The 16,690-nt window shown below is 39.4% G+C and overlaps 1 protein-coding gene across 6 annotated transcripts in view; it reads left to right on the top strand.

The window, feature by feature from the left end:
* The window catches only part of HTR2C (5-hydroxytryptamine receptor 2C), a 4,576,123-nt gene that overhangs the window by 2,257,916 nt on the left and 2,301,517 nt on the right, over positions 1-16,690 (top strand). For all 6 annotated transcript variants that reach the window (XM_069612886.1, XM_069612885.1, XM_069612883.1 and 3 more), the window contains one exon: positions 15,750-15,821. The gene's annotated coding sequence lies outside the window, so the exon portion shown is untranslated. The remainder of the gene's footprint in view (positions 1-15,749; positions 15,822-16,690) is intronic.

The raw sequence follows: 16,690 nt of genomic DNA, 5'->3' as shown, positions 1-16,690 counted from the left end.
ATGTTTTTTTAGTTCTATTTTTTAACTGTGAACGGTGTTTCCTAAAGGAACATTTATTTTGTTGTTTTTGGATGTATTTTTATTTTTTGGCAGGAGAGCTAAAAACGAAAGGTGGGGAGGGAAATGGGGGAAGAGGCACCAAATACTAATATGGAGGGGCAGATGGACATGGGAAAGCGTTGCACGTGTGTTATTTCTAAGGTTGGTGTTAGGGAGAATTCTCCAGAATGGCTAAAGTCCCTCAGCAGCTTTGCTGGATTTCTAGGATTTATTTTTTTCACCTGGTAAGAGTGTGAGTCTTTTTTCCCACTCCTACATGTGTTTTGCTGTGTGTGTTTAACATGTTTGTGTTCATAGGGTGTGGAGCCTCACCTACTCCATAGGCATCATCTTTTTACTGTGTGTTTCACAGCACCCTCAGTGCAGTGACACAGGGTTGCCTTTTTTCAGACTTCCCACTTCAAACTCAATTTTTTGGGACTGACTTCTGTCTCCCAGAACATGTAAAGTTACCATTGACTTTATTAGTCTTTTCAAATTCACAGACCTAGTACAAACTATCTTACATAGAGTTCTGGAAAGGGTTAATAATTATCCCTTTTTGTCTGTTTCTCATGTAACATTATTCTGTTCCCCTTTCTTTAGGATTTGGCTGGTGGCAGTGTTATCTACTCTTTTTTTCTACTGCAGTCTATTTAATTAGCCTTCATCCCTCATTACAGGGGCTGGAATGGGGGGATAATGGTCCGGAGACCTCGTTATCCACCCTCGCTTCGCTTCGGCTGATAACTTGGGCTGCTGGGCCAGTATCCACAGTTCCAGTTCCTGGAATGGGGGATGAACGCCACAATATTCCCATTAGTATAACACAATGGAAATGATGGAAAATCTTACTGAGTCTATGTACTTTACTGAGAAATGTAAAGTAGATGGAGTCTATATGTTTTTTTAGTTCTATTTTTTAACTGTGAACGGTGTTTCCTAAAGGAACATTTATTTTGTTGTTTTTTGATGTATTTTTATTTTTTGGCAGGAGAGCTAAAAACGAAAGGTGGGGAGGGAAATGGGGGAAGAGGCACCAAATACTAATATGGCGGGGCAGGTGGACATGGGAAAGCGTTGCACGTGTGCTATTTCTAAGGTTGGTGTTAGGGAGAATTCTCCAGAATGGCTAAAGTCCCTCAGCAGCTTTGCTGGATTTTTAGGATTTATTTTTTTCACCTGGTAAGAGTGTGAGCCTTTTTTCCCACTCCTACATGTGTTTTGCTGTGTGTGTTTAACATGTTTGTGTTCATAGACTGTGGAGCCTCACCTACTCCATAGGCATCATCTTTGTACTGTGTGTTTCACAGCACCCTCAGTGCAGTGACACAGGGTTGCCTTTTTTCAGACTTCCCACTTCAAACTCAATTTTTTGGGACTGACTTCTGTCTCCCAGAACATGTAAAGTTACCATTGACTTTATTAGTCTTTTCAAATTCACAGACCTAGTACAAACTATCTTACATAGAGTTCTGGAAAGGGTTAATAATTATCCTGTTTTGTCTGTTTCTCATGTAACATTATTCTGTTCCCCTTTCTTTGGGATTTGGCTGGTGGCAGTGTTATCTACTCTTTTTTTCTACTGCAGTCTATTTAATTAGCCTTCATCCCTCATTACAGGGGCTGGAATGGGGGGATAATGGTCCGGAGACCTCGTTATCCACCCTCGCTTCGCTTCGGCTGATAACTTGGGCTGCTGGGCCAGTATCCACAGTTCCAGTTCCTGGAATGGGGGATGAACGCCACAATATTCCCATTAGTATAACACAATGGAAATGATGGAAAATCTTACTGAGTCTATGTACTTTACTGAGAAATGTAAAGTAGATGGAGTCTATATGTTTTTTTAGTTCTATTTTTTAACTGTGAACGGTGTTTCCTAACGGAACATTTATTTTGTTGTTTTTTGATGTATTTTTATTTTTTGGCAGGAGAGCTAAAAACGAAAGGTGGGGAGGGAAATGGGGGAAGAGGCACCAAATACTAATATGGCGGGGCAGGTGGACATGGGAAAGCGTTGCACGTGTGCTATTTCTAAGGTTGGTGTTAGGGAGAATTCTCCAGAATGGCTAAAGTCCCTCAGCAGCTTTGCTGGATTTTTAGGATTTATTTTTTCCACCTGGTAAGAGTGTGAGCCTTTTTTCCCACTCCTACATGTGTTTTGCTGTGTGTGTTTAACATGTTTGTGTTCATAGACTGTGGAGCCTCACCTACTCCATAGGCATCATCTTTTTACTGTGTGTTTCACAGCACCCTCAGTGCAGTGACACAGGGTTGCCTTTTTTCAGACTTCCCACTTCAAACTCAATTTTTTGGGACTGACTTCTGTCTCCCAGAACATGTAAAGTTACCATTGACTTTATTAGTCTTTTCAAATTCACAGACCTAGTACAAACTATCTTACATAGAGTTCTGGAAAGGGTTAATAATTATCCTGTTTTGTCTGTTTCTCATGTAACATTATTCTGTTCCCCTTTCTTTGGGATTTGGCTGGTGGCAGTGTTATCTACTCTTTTTTTCTACTGCAGTCTATTTAATTAGCCTTGGTTATTTTTTAGGCTAAGTTAGTAGCCTCAAACTTAAATCCAATGGACCCCATTTACTTGTATTTATTTCCGGCTGGGTTTATTCCCCATTTCTTTTTGTAAAGGTCTTTCTCATGTTTTACTCAGGATGCCAAACCAGGTTTGGTTCCTTTGTTCGATGTCCTTTGGTGGGCTTCTGCACAGAGTCATCCTTAGGCACCTGAATGTCTGAGGGGGACAGGATTTGAGGGAGGGGTTTGAGACTCCCTGGGTTTAAAGGAGCGCACCTTTTATTCATTGCTTTGCTTTGCTGCTGGTTTCTTTTGTGGGCAGTGCAGGGCCCTCCTGTCTTCCTACTTCGTGTCAGTCCGACAGTCGCTTCAGGAACCGTGAGCCTGCAGGACCTGCCTGGAACTTCTGCCTCAGCTACAGCCTTCTTCTTCATTTAAGGTACTGTTCAAACCCGGTTGTTCGTTCCGTCCGACCGCAGTGAAAGTGTTTGAAATCTTTTGCCAATCCGAGGGCTTGTCCTTCTCTATCCTTTAAAGTAACTTTTCTTCCGACCAGCTTTGTTCCAAACTCTTGGTAAAGACTTAATCGCACAATATTCTGATTTGTGTGATCCTCTGCAAAGACTCTGGTCCATTGACTTTGGCTCAGGCATCTTGATTTAACTTCCTTACCGTAGTAGGCTTTTCTAGATTGCCATGCTTACTTACTTGTTGTGCTGGTCAATTTTTGTATAACCTTGTCTTTCCCTCCCTTTTTAAATTGCTGGAGTGCCATTTTGCTCACACTTCATTTTCAGCTTAGCTTGTCTAAAATGTATTGGGTGGTGTCTAGTACATTAAGAGTGTGATTTTCTACTGCTTTACTTTAGTGAATTGTTTTACAACTGATGTGTAAATAAATGTATATTCTTTTACTCAGAAACCTTGAGTCAGTGTTTGTTTGAACCATAGTAATGGCTGTCCTTTGTGTAACTATTGATACTGCTCACCTTCCTCTTGAGATAAGTCTGGCTGCTCACCATCGCTACCACTTTACTGTGTAGTACAGGCTTGTATCAAAGGGAAATGTGTACTGTCCCTTGTTGTTTTAATTGTGTGCGGTGTTCCTAAAGGGTACTGCATATGATTGTGCCTAACAGTAGGGGGTAGTGTTTCTTATGCTCCTTGATTACAGCAGTGGGGAGGAGGGATGGCAATAGCTGATGCTATTTTTATATAAATAGCAGATTGTTAATGGATAATGGGCCTCATTACGAGGATGGCGGTACACATCCCCATCAGTTTCCCAGCCACAGGATATGGCAACCCTTGGTGTCAGAAAAGTTTTAGGGCCAAGGTCAGAGGTCTGTAGAAGGCCTCTCTCCTGATCCTCAAATGATCCAGCATGATCCAGCATGGATTTCACCAAGCTCATCCTGCTTCCCCAGGTACTGGTGTGAAAAGGAGCATTTCTCCTATCCCCCCAGTTGTTTCTTCTGCCCTGCTGGCATGCAGCATCGTCAAAAGCCTGTGAGAACATTTACACTCTCATTTTACACAGCAGCAATGAATTTACAGATGATTGCTTTATGAGTTTAAAATATGCAGCGTTGATATCCTTTTATGTGCTAAGTAATGTGAAAGATAATCTAACACATTAAGGAAGGGACATTTGAATTCAAATAGATAATGGTGTCTTTTGATGATGCCGCTTGAAGCCTTCATGTAACAAGCTTATTGTACAGATGAAGAAGTTCAAAACTGTTATCTCTCAATGGCTCCATGGCAAGGTTATGCATCATTTATACTTCCTTGCAAATAAATTCTTTAAACAATATAAGGAAGTGCAGATCTGCATGGTAACACTAAATATACAAAATGTGTCAATCTTCCCCAACTCAGGCGAGCTAAAAGGACACAAAAGGTGTATTGCACAATCTGGGAAGCAAAGAGGAGGGAAATGCAGAGAGGGATGACACTCCTTTTTTCTAATATTTACATTCAGTCCTTTCTTTTAAAATTTGAATAAGAAAAGTATACACTAATAAAAATATTGGGCAAAGTGTTTCAATGTTGCTGATATCCAGACATCTTTAGATAGGATACATCAAAGGTCAATAAGTGTGGGGCAGATGGAATGAAAGAGGGGATAGTGCCAGTGGTAGACGAACTGTTTGTTGGATAACATTTTCTCTAAGTTTAATACGAACGTCTTTGTAATTCCAAAGGTATTCAATTTTATTATTTCCTTGAAGGGATGCTAAACAACCTTTCCATGCAAGCATGAACAGAAGTCTTTCATAGCTGCCCTCCATCTGTGTTAGGATGGGTTGTGGTCCTGTACAGCGTTTGAGCTGGAGAGCTACTTCCTTGCATTTCAGGTACAAGTTATAGGCAGGCATTGTACACTCTGCGCCCCGGTACCCATAAAACCAGAATCCCCAACCCAGGTGCACACCTTGGAGGTTATTGATCTGCCTGATGCCTCATGATACAAATAGAGAAGTATTAGGATTAGAAAGAATATATGAGTGTCTGGGCCCTCGGTGGGGGCCTTCACTTGGCCAGTACAGAGGGTCAGATGTGTAACTGTATCAAAGAGCACAGGGGCATGGGCCTGGTAGTTTACACTTTAGCAGGGTAGGGGACACAAGCAGGTTAGTGGAGATGGATGGGCCTCAGGCAGGGACCTGTTCTGGTCTCACACAGTGCAGTGAGCTCATCTGTTCTGGGACTCCACTGAAGGTTGCAACAATGAACAGCTAAACTTCCATGAGAACAGGGTTTGTGCGAAGCTGGCAGGAGGCAGTGGGGTTGGAGCCTGGTCTGGTGGTGTGATGCGCAGGACACAGTGAGAGACAGGCTTTTAGAGGTTCTTTTAGGATCTAGTAGAAGATAGTGTCTGGCAAACTACCTAAAATTGAGTCTTTGCACGTTAGTAAGGCCTAATTACATGATTTCATTGTTACTAATTAGTAGGTGATTAACACAGATTACAGTTGGGGGAAAAGGGGAACATCTCCCACCTTCAGCACAAGTGAGATACATGCATGCAGGAATGGTGAGAGGGGTGGGATAAACTACCTCTCTCCCAACATAGGTTATATGCTTAAACATAACAGAATAACAATGTTATCAAACAGAAGTATCAGTAAACAACTGACAGGAAACAAAAAGTGGAGAATGTTCCAGGGAACAATTGACAAGACTACATCTCCATTGCAGAGTGAACACTAACTAAGGAGCAATCATTTATATGTTTTTTCTCCTCTCCTCCTCGTTCAATAAGAACACCCATCATACATGAATACACCTCTGCTTAGGACACCACTGATACCTCTTCAGGGGATAACTAGGAAGCATTGTATGTTTTGGCTAATTCAAGTACTGTCCTCTGAGCTAAAAAATAAATATCTTAAGATTGTAATTACTTCTATATATGGAACATATCACCCTTTTATGGTTTTGCTCTTTTTATGGTGAGATATCACACATCTAATACCCGATTATAACATGATATCCCATCTCAAAACATGGGACAATAAAAAGGCTGTTTCTAATAAGAATATTCTGTTTTATTTAATCTAATAAATCAAGATGTTGAATGTGGTCCATTAACTTTCAATGCCGGGAAGTCACTCACGATATTAATCATCAATACAGGCAGATTGTCTACAGAAATGAAATATAGCCTTTTGTGTAACACATTTTGTTGGCATTTAGGATATGTAGGTCCGGGTAGGTCCCCCTAGAAGAGTTCAATCATTTGCAATTATTATGATGAGATGCTCTCCTTCATCTTTGTTCATTGCACATGCCTTATATGCTTGCTTATTTTTAACTACAGTGTTGGGAGGGGGGCTTCAAGACATATTCCCATTATTGTGGGTCTTGAAAAAAGAATGTAGGGAGCCTATCATACAGGGAAGCAAATCATTAGGTTGACAAAGGGTATGTTTGGTCAACAAGGGTAGGGATGGTGTCATTCAGGGCTGAAGGGGGGAAGACACCTTAGAGGAAGTGTTTCCCATCTGTGTCACCAGTGTTGTATGACGTGAATAGCGTGTCATCACGCGCATGTAAGAATACAGAGGCCGGCTTGGTGCTCTTTTAGTCAGAGCAGAGCCGGGCCTTCTGAAGTGATGAATACCGCGGCTGTCATTCTTTATGTGCGGCGGTGTGCTCGCGAGGCCCAGCCACAGAGCTCCATAACACCCACATGGTAATTACTGGTCGTTCCCTGAGATAAGTAGGGTACCAAACCACCAGGTTTGGCCATTGGTGATTCCTTCACTTTAACGGAATCCTGGGTTGGATTCACATAGCATTCCACTTCCTGAATGTTCAGCATAGTGTTGAACAGTTGGCTCAACAAAATAATTGTTACCTGGTTTATAAATAGAAATGTGAATACAAATGTAATAGCATATGTACTTTTTATTTAACCCAGCTTCCATTTCATGTAAAACCCACTTCGTTTTTGGGATTTGTGTAATTAGCAAGAAAGGTCTTAAATAAGGGTTCACAAATTGAGAATAAAATCGAGTAGCAATGCACAATATACATAAAATCACAATTGCACCGTGGAACGTGCTCTATTTAATAAACATGATAACTTTAGCAAAAACAAAAGTCATTAAATATTACTAACTACTATGACTGAAACCTGATTCCCTCGACTGCAGCAACCACAGCCTATTTGTCACACTTTGTGCAACTTTGTGCACCATTGCCGTTCCTATGATGGACTCAAGCGCTAAAGGTGCAGAGAAGGGAATCATCAAATTGCCCAGCTTAATTTCATTCATCCTTAGTGAATGCTGTAGGTCCTGGGCATCCTAGAAAAATACAATCACTAGCTACTGAAAGTGCCCAAGTACAAACCTCAGCTGGCCCCATTAAATATAGTTCTCTAAAGTGCAAGTCAGTCTTATCTGAACATTGCTCCAGTGTTCACCTCCACCTGACTCCCATACTTCCGCTCTGTCTGTGAGAGATTCATCTTTAAAAGGTTGGGAGAGGAGTAATGAAGTAGTCTTTAGCCAATTGATTTGTCCAAGAGGGTCCAAGTCAAGATCAATTAATCAAATTCCTCTTATCCAGTTCGGCCAATATTGGAAAAGTGGCATCAGATGTACTGTCTTAATTACACCTTTAACAACGGCAGAACAGTAAATGACTACATACATGTGTATCCCTACCTCATGTATTCAAGGCTTCAATAGGCACTGTGGCAAACCAGAGGAAGGTGTCAGACACACTGATGGCATTTTCAAATGGCTCTTCATTAAATAAAATATGAAAAGGCCTAGCTATCACTATCACTAAGGGGATTGCCCCTTCCTAAGAAACTAAACTACAGGTGGTCGCAAGTTGTCCAAAATCTCCAAAACGTCCCTTGTCCAAAACCTAATTTCATCTGGCCGTACCATTACGGAAAAAGTACCCAAAGACCACAGCACTGTGCTTCTGGTTAAGATGTCTCTTGACCAATTTCAGTGGGCAACTTCTGAGGGCAGTGTTCTTAGTTTCAAATGAAATGAAAAGAAACTTGTTTTGTTTTTGTTTAAAGTCAATAATTAACATTCCTTAATCCTCCTTGCACAAGTATATCCTTCTTCCAATCCCCCTTACATTCTTCTTGTGCTATATTGCTTAATACCCTTTTGAGTTCTCTTCTATTAATTACTTTCACAGTGTCTCTTTTAGGGCCCTCTAGTCCTTCATGATTCCTTATACTTGACAGCTCTCATGGCCTTCGCCAGCACTCATGGCCTTCGCCAATGTACACACTTCAGCTTTCTCGGGCTCCCTTAACCTACATTCACAGTTAGTTAACTTGTTTCCAGTTTCCTCCCACTTCCCTGGACCACCCTGATACCTTCTTCAGCGTCGTGCTGGTTCTCTGGTTTTGACATATTGTCGTGGCATCTTCCCCTGGTTCCGCTGTCTGGTTTCTCCGGTCTCTCTGGTCTGTCTGCATCTCTGGTTCTCAACCTGCCTGCCGCTGTGGTTGCTGTGCACCCAGGCAGAGTGGCAGACTCTTGCCTCCACATGCACTCAGTGTCAGCATTTTTTTTGGGCTCCTAGCCCACCATGGGAACTCTGTGGTCATGCCACCAAGAGGGACGGTCCTCGTAACCCCATTCCTGCTGTATTGCTTTACTGCTCTGTTTGTCTGCCTTCTGGCGTGTGTCTTTGCTTCTTCAATTCACTCACACTGGTGCAGGCTCCTCTACCCAGCAGCACTCTGCCCCTCAAGGGTGTTCCTTCTTCAGACGCTATCTTCCTATGGATCTCTCTGCCTCTCATTGGGTTCTTCATCTCTTTAAAAGTGCTGCCGACTCCTAAAGGGGTATTTAATTTCTCTTTGTTGGTTAGGTGAAATCCAGCATTGCCTAAAGGCAAGGAGATGGGAATTGTATTACTTATTATTGAAAGTGATACAGCAGTAAGTACTGGCATATTTATTCACATATAGGCTGATAGTGTTTCTCTCATAGGGAGTTCCTCATGGGAATGGGAGTCTTTGTCCCCAACAGGGGAATCAACACCAGTGAGGTCCCACTTGCACAGACAACTAGGGAGGGTCTTGTTTAGCAGGCTCACCTCCCTATCCTCAAAGGGGGTGGCTACCTCTTGGGGAGAAGGGACGGACACCCTGGACTTGTCGCAGTGCAAACATCAATAATTATAGTAATCGGATTGCAATCAACAATACCACACTAATCTGGATGTATTGTGAACACCAATGTTACTACATCTGTATTACATATGGATGTAGGTACTATCTCAACTGTTGACCCTGGTGTGTTGGACATGATGCCAAATCATGCAGTGAGGGGGCCTGAGACATTTTTTAATTTGCCTCCTACATGTACACCTTATGTACTTTCTTTTAAAGAATGATCCTATTTTAGTCATCAGTGTCTCTTTGAACAAGGAATTTCATTGGCTGATTTCCATTAGTATTTGGTCTTTTGTCAAATCAACTGATTCTTTGATGGCTAGAAGGGTGGCATGGCTCTTCCAAATCTAGAAGGATTGAATCAATGGTTCTGCAATTCTCACTTAAAAGTCCCCCCACTGGTGAAACACTTGCTATATTTGGGATCAGGTCCTGGTTGTGTTCCTATTAAATTAGTTAATTAAAAAAAAAGTATGATTAGGACACTTTTATCCCCCACCATTCAATCAGGGAAGCATTCAGAAAATCTCTATACTATCTTACTTGAATTGTAGGGAACTTACTGGAATTAAAGACCATAAGCTTTGATCTGTAACCCACGAACTTCAAGTTTTTTTTCCATGTCTAAATAGATTTGCAGCACTGGAAGGTCTAGATGATTTTGATTGACTAGGTCCAAAGAAAAGTAAAAAGCAAAACTATTCTGTTATGTCTCTTTCTTTAAATGACTTGATGAAGGCCCCAAAGCCAATCAATTCTGTTGGACCTGTCTTCCTTATAATTATTATAATTATAATTGGTTGTTTATAATGCACTTAATACCCAAAGGTTTCTAACTGCAGACACAGGGAATGAACCTTGGTTGCTCCGCATCATTTTACATCCAAGGTGAGTGTGGTGCCTCTGAGCTATCCTCTCGAGACCTTATGATATAAGGGAGGACATGGTAAACTGCTTTGTCACCCTCAGATGAGGATGATAGTTCTGTAGACATGGAGCATTTGTTATTCATCGAACAAACAATTGTTTATAGTCTTGCAGAAAGGGGCTTAAGTGTAGAAGAGTCTATTAATCATTACTTTATATCAACTGAAAATTGTTTGGTTATCTTATGCAATATAGCTGGCCTGGAGTCAAAACTGGGGTACCCCGATTAATACATGTTTATTTCAAAATATGACATCACCCACCTTTGGAAAACTGCGCTGAACATGCATTGTATTTACATCGTTTGTATACGTTTTTTTTATTTTTTGGCTGCAGCATCTTCTATAAGTAAAAAGTCTAAAAGGGGGTTAATTTGTTCTGTTTCAACTGTACTAAACCAGTTTAGATGGATATAGCTTTCACTCATAATATACACTATTTCATATTTTTGATTGGGGACACTACAAAGGTTTTTAAATGTAATATTTCTAATGATTGCTTTTGATGTGCCAACATAAATAAACGTCTTAATAATGTGGAGGAATTGTATGCTGGTGTTAAAGAGAAATGTGGTATACAATACCAGAAAAAGGATCTTCATGGGATGAATTCATAAGCAAATTATCACTTGTAAAAGGGAGTTTGGAATTCATTGAAACATAAGTACTTTAATGATGTATTTCAAACAGATTAAAAACACACAATTAAGAGTCCATAAATACGAGTTAATGCACACCAGTGCAAATAATCATTAAAGTGAAAAAAGAATCATACATAGCTAAAGAGAATTGCATACATACATCACATACATGATAGAGAATCAGTTCACAATAAGTACAAACACAACAAGTATGTAAATGTAAATGGTAAATGGCAAAATAGTTTATCTGGCAATCTGTAGAAAATCAAGATTGTCCAATGTATGTTGGTAAAAATGTACATTGGTTCTGCCCCTAAATACCAATAATTATAGGCAAAAGTTATACCAGCAAAGGAATTGAGAAATATGTGTTGCTGAAATTCTTGCAAAATAGTGGCATCCAAACTAGTTATTGCTGACTAATGAACACTTCTTTTGATCACATCCACATTTTTGAAAGGCATGGTCCTCTTGAAGTCTGGTGGACAAAATACAAAAAAACACGAATAAGAAAAACAACTAATTAGAAAAACCCCATTGCAACAAGTTAAGCAACCATATTTCACAAATATATATGACACACAAAAAGCTGGATGTGTATATAGAGAGTCATTATGTGAATTATTTTTGTAACTGTTTATTGTGCATATAGTTCTAAACCAAGTTAAAACTTTACACAAATTCACCATACAACAGCACATTTCTTAAAGTCTATACATATTTTAAACAACAATGTCACATCTTAAAATATCTTAAAATACAGTTTAAAATATCAAAAATTAAAACAGTACAATTATATAACATACCCCATAGTTTGAGAAATCCAAATGGAAAAAAAAAATAGATTCTCATTAACCTTTTAAAACATATAATCCTTATTCCACTTATTTTATCATTACCATAAATTGGTACAGTGATTTACTAAGGGATTATGGGAGCTTAGCCCAGCACACATTCCATAGGACCCTTGCTGTAGAGCCCCCATAAATGTTTATGTACTTTTTAAATCAGGTCACTCTCAATGGAGTCAGATCAGTGCAATCTAAGAGGAGGTGATGAATAGTTTCTCGCTCTAAGGAACAGAGTCTGCAGATATCCGACATCTTTGTCCCATTTGATCTTGTTTGCCCAAGTGGGCAAAATGTCCAATCAAAATCTTAACATGGTGTAACCCACTTCCACGCCGGAAATCTGCATAAATACTATGCTCAGACTCCCAATTTCTTATGGTCTTGACTTAACTTTTGAAAATACTTGTTCTGCACCAATTTGCTCACCATACTATCTGTTTGTATGTCACAGGAAGTTTTTCTAAAAGGATCCCTCTCAAATCCCACTCCAGCAGTTTATTTGCAGTGTCATCAATCAAACTATTGTTTTTTGACAAACCCCCCTACTCAAAGTCAGCAAACAGTGTGGAGGGTAGGGGATTTTTAAATTTGTAACAGAGCAAAATTCTCCTCCCAAAAATATGAGCTTCCAGAAATAAAAAGCCTAGTTCACAATGGATGCACACATTGCAATGGATTTCGGTAGCCTAAGGACCTTCTTCCGTATGCAGCCCTCAAGGTGATGGAATTCTTACTGCAGAAGGCTGTAGTGGATTTCAGCCCCATAAATCAACATTGGGACAATCTTGGCCCGGTTACCAGTCATTTGGTCGAAAACCAAATGATCGATGTAAAATGGTCGAAAAAAAAAGGTTGAATTTAAAAAAAATATTTTTTAAGCAACCAAACCTAAAAATAAATATATAAATAAATAAATAAATAAATTCGACCCTTTTTTTCGACCATTTTGATTCGATCAAATGGTCATTCGACCATTTATTTTCGACCAAATGACCGGACACCTCTTTGCCTTATAGAATTTTAACAATGTGATGATTGAAAACGTACCATACTTCAAATTGAAATTTTGCATTTGTGCAACTGCAACAGTTGCTTTGTTGGAAAAACCCGTCATTATGAGTTTCTTATTTTAGTTGTTAAAAATATCATATGCCAAGTATTTTAAGGTATTTATTTCCACCACCTTTGCCTCCCCCAACCAAAGAAACTTTTGCTTTGATCATTTCCCCACTCTAAGTCTGGTTAATTGGGTTTTTCATCATATTTATAGTCAAGTTGTTTTCACTGTAGTACCTTTCCAATGTATTCAAAAGTCTTTGGATCCCCACCTTTGTGCAGTCTAGTAGGATAATGGTATCTGCCGAGGTGACCCAGTGGATATTAGTGACCAGGACTTTAGGGGCAACAAAGGATGCAGGTTTGAGATACACACCTAGGTCTGCCATGTATGTGTTAAATAAGAAGGGAGCAAGTATACACCCTTGTCTGAGACCACTGTTCATCATAATTTCTGAGGAAAGCTCACCCTCAATGTTCAGTCTTACCCTAAGAGTAGTATGGTCATGTAGGTGTATAAGAGATTCTATTAGACCCTTTTGGAGCCCCCACTCTGCAAGTTTCCTATTAACCATGTCAAAGGCAAGGGCCAAATCAACCGATATTCAGTGGATTTCATTATGAGCCGGCTCCCATGCTAGTTGTTGGACATGTTCTAGCACCCACCCCCCAATGTTTGTTCCTACATTTTTCCTGAAACCTAATTGATTCGGTTTCAAGATACCAGACCTATTTGGCCATTCTTCTAAAGAAGAGAGACCGAGCCAAAAATCTTTCCATCCGCGTCTAACAACACGATCAGGCAGCATTTTTTCGGAAGGTCCCTGGCTCCTTTCTTAAATATAGAAAACATGTAGGCCTCTTTCAAGGATGGAGGGGTTTGTTTAATCATGATGATTGAATTATGATACTTACAAAATGGCCTTCCACAGATCTGGATTAGCTTTAAAAAGCCTTTTGTATAGACCATTTGGGCCTGGAGTCCTCAAATTACTTCATTTCTGTGTAATATTTTTGATTTGACTAACAAAGGAAGGGATAACCCATTTTTCTTTTTTTGGTATATCCCATTTTTCTAGCAAAACATCTGTCTGGTTGTACAATTGACTAAAATTTGAGGACAAGACTTGTTCTGATATTGGATTAGAAAGTGCCACACATTGTATAGAGCTATGTGAATTATTTGTGGAACTATCAATTAGAACTTGAAAAGATTTAGATGTATCCTACAACCAGATTTAAGGCATTCAAGCATGTTCACCACTTCACAAACACCACTGAGTAGGTTAGCCTTGCAATACATTTCTTAACATAAATACATCTTTGCAATGCAGAAGAAAGTGAATGAGCTTAATTTCAAACAATCATTAATCCATAAAGAAATCTTTCAAAGCATAATGAGTTTCCATTTTACCATATAGGCAGATATAATGCATACAGAAATGTCTGTCATTTCAAAGACACCACTAAGTAGGTTGCTTTATACAGACACAGCCTCTGAAAAAATTCAGTGTAAAGCAAATAAATCTATTTCTACTTAATCAATAATCCTTTATAAACTGTTAATCAAATATAATTAACACTCACCACATGTTCGTTAAATCCATATTGAAAAGTGCCACTTAAAAAACTTCCAAAGCACTGACAAACTGTTACTCTGGCTTGGTGTGAAAGATGTTCAATACAACAGCATACTGGCAGATGATATCAAACATATGCAACCGTTCTTTTAGTTTATACCAGATGCAAGACTTGACCACTCAGTTTCAAAGGTGCAAATGGGGAAAAAATCAGAAGTAGCAGCAATGCATTTGATAATCTTGATGTATGTATTCAGTAAACAATACAGCTACCACACTAGAAATTGCTTCTGCATTAGACTGCATAGAGTCTCCTAATGAAAAAATAAACAATCAATGCGATTATGTTGAAATCTGATGTTATACACAACATACGAGTATCTGTCTTAATAGTCGCACATGAGGACAAACCATTCTATGCATTTGTTGAGTCCATCTATATGTGTTCCAGCGTAGTTTGGCAAGGTGGAGAGAACTTTGAAGGGAGAGAAGGCCCAAGGAAAGCACTGCCACAGAGATTTACAGAAGTGATGGAAAGGATATGAGGGGGAAAATAATCAAGAGTAGACATGGGTAGAGTCAAGAATGGACACTGCAGCATCAGCAAACATATGTGAAAACTTCAATTAGAAGAAATGCAAGAAGTAGGGTGCAGTTAGGCATTGCAAGCGCATTCGCAATTACACTCTGTCACATATGTAAGTACTAAAATGGATGACAACACACACACACGCATACACACATATATCTTTGTTATGCTGTCTGACATCAGCTTTATGGGTGTTCACTGTGGTAGCTCTGGCGCTCATTTAGGGCTCACCCATAGGGTTAGTTGGACCTCTTTTGCTCAGTTTCCAAGCTGCTAATTGGGGAACACAATTTTAACACCACCCCTTAGTTGGCCAAATGTTTGTGCTATCCAAGGTAAAAGAATAGAGATTGCCTCATTCTGCAGAAACAAGCCTTCTTATTACTCCATAGGACTTGTGTCGTGAACATGAAAACAAATCCAACAGAGCAAAGTGACCTGTGCACCATGTAAACTTTCCTGTGACATGCACTTGGTGCACAAACAATGAGGCAAATCAGATATATGTAATGCAAGCCTTTGTCTCAAAATCTACTGTTTGTGGCCACATTTGAGAGAAGGTAGCAATACATACATGGAACACATACTTGGAATGATATGTTACAATATATATTACATTGTACATATAGAATGTATAGATCTTTAAAAAATAATTCTCTTTCCTAAAGAGAAGGTTGGAATTCAGTCACCTGTTACATGTCACATGATAGATGCAACTTTATGTACATTTTCTTCTAGTCAAACGCTGATTGCATGTCTCTAAGGTTACCCCTTCATTTCGCAAAACTGTGCAAAAAAAGGTGTTGCATACGTTTCAAAGTTCACAAGATCTTTGGCTAATTTCATGTCTTTACCTTTTAGGTGTCACATGTTACTCAACCCTTTCTCAAATCTGTGACATCACATAATTCTGAAGTGGTTTCCAAATCCCAGGTAAGTTTACTTTGAGAATACCTGAATAATTTTGCAAAGATTTTTTTTTATTTTGTACATTTTTGTGGAACATGCTGTTTTCTGAATTTGTGCAGAAACATTGTGTAAACATTTCTCGGTTTCTCAGGGCTTCTAATACTTAAGCTATGTAGTGTTCACCTAAACACAAGTGTTTGATGTTATGTTATGTTATGTTATTGTGATTTATACTGGACACTGCTGCCATTGTCATGGACTCTAGACAGTCTGGCGGATCTGAAAAAGAAGGAGAGCTGGGAGGACTCTGTTAGTGGGATTGAGAGGGGGAAGCCCAAGAGAGCTTTGATGTGCTTTTGTAGCTTCATTTCAGAAAAATCAGTCACTGTGTGCTGGTCTGTTTTTAGTTGGCAGACTTTATATGGTGTTTGGTGTATGAGTGTATATGAGTGATGTGCGTAATTGGTTTAGCTTCCTGATGGGTACTGCAGAGTATGCCAGTTTGTGTTGGTTTTATGTTTTTTATGCAGTAGAGGTCTCAGTGTGTTTTGTTCAGTGTTTGGATGTGAGTATGCAGTATTTTAGAGTGTTTTAGAAGGGTTAGTGGAGATTTGTCTGTTTCCTTTTGTGCCCTGGCTATGTTCATCTGTCGAGTTCATACTATTCTCTGGTGATCTGGGGTAGAATTTTTTTTTCATTGGGTGCTCATGTTTCGGGTTGGTTGTTTTGGTTGTTCAATTGTGATTAGTTGATTATTCCTGTTTAGCTCATTGCTTTAAAGAGCCATGTTTTTACCAATTGTCTGTTGTTCATATTTATTTTAGAAGCGAGTTCCAAAGTTATACCGCGATGAATGAGAACTCTGTTCCCCCAGATTTCCACAATGGAATTTC

This window comes from Ambystoma mexicanum, chromosome 5p (genome assembly GCF_040938575.1).
Source record: "Ambystoma mexicanum isolate Mex_15411 chromosome 5p, UKY_AmexF1_1, whole genome shotgun sequence".
Taxonomy (NCBI): Eukaryota; Metazoa; Chordata; class Amphibia; order Caudata; family Ambystomatidae; genus Ambystoma; species Ambystoma mexicanum.
The sequence above is the reverse complement of the archived record's forward strand: the minus strand, read 5'-3'. Positions and strand labels throughout refer to the sequence as shown.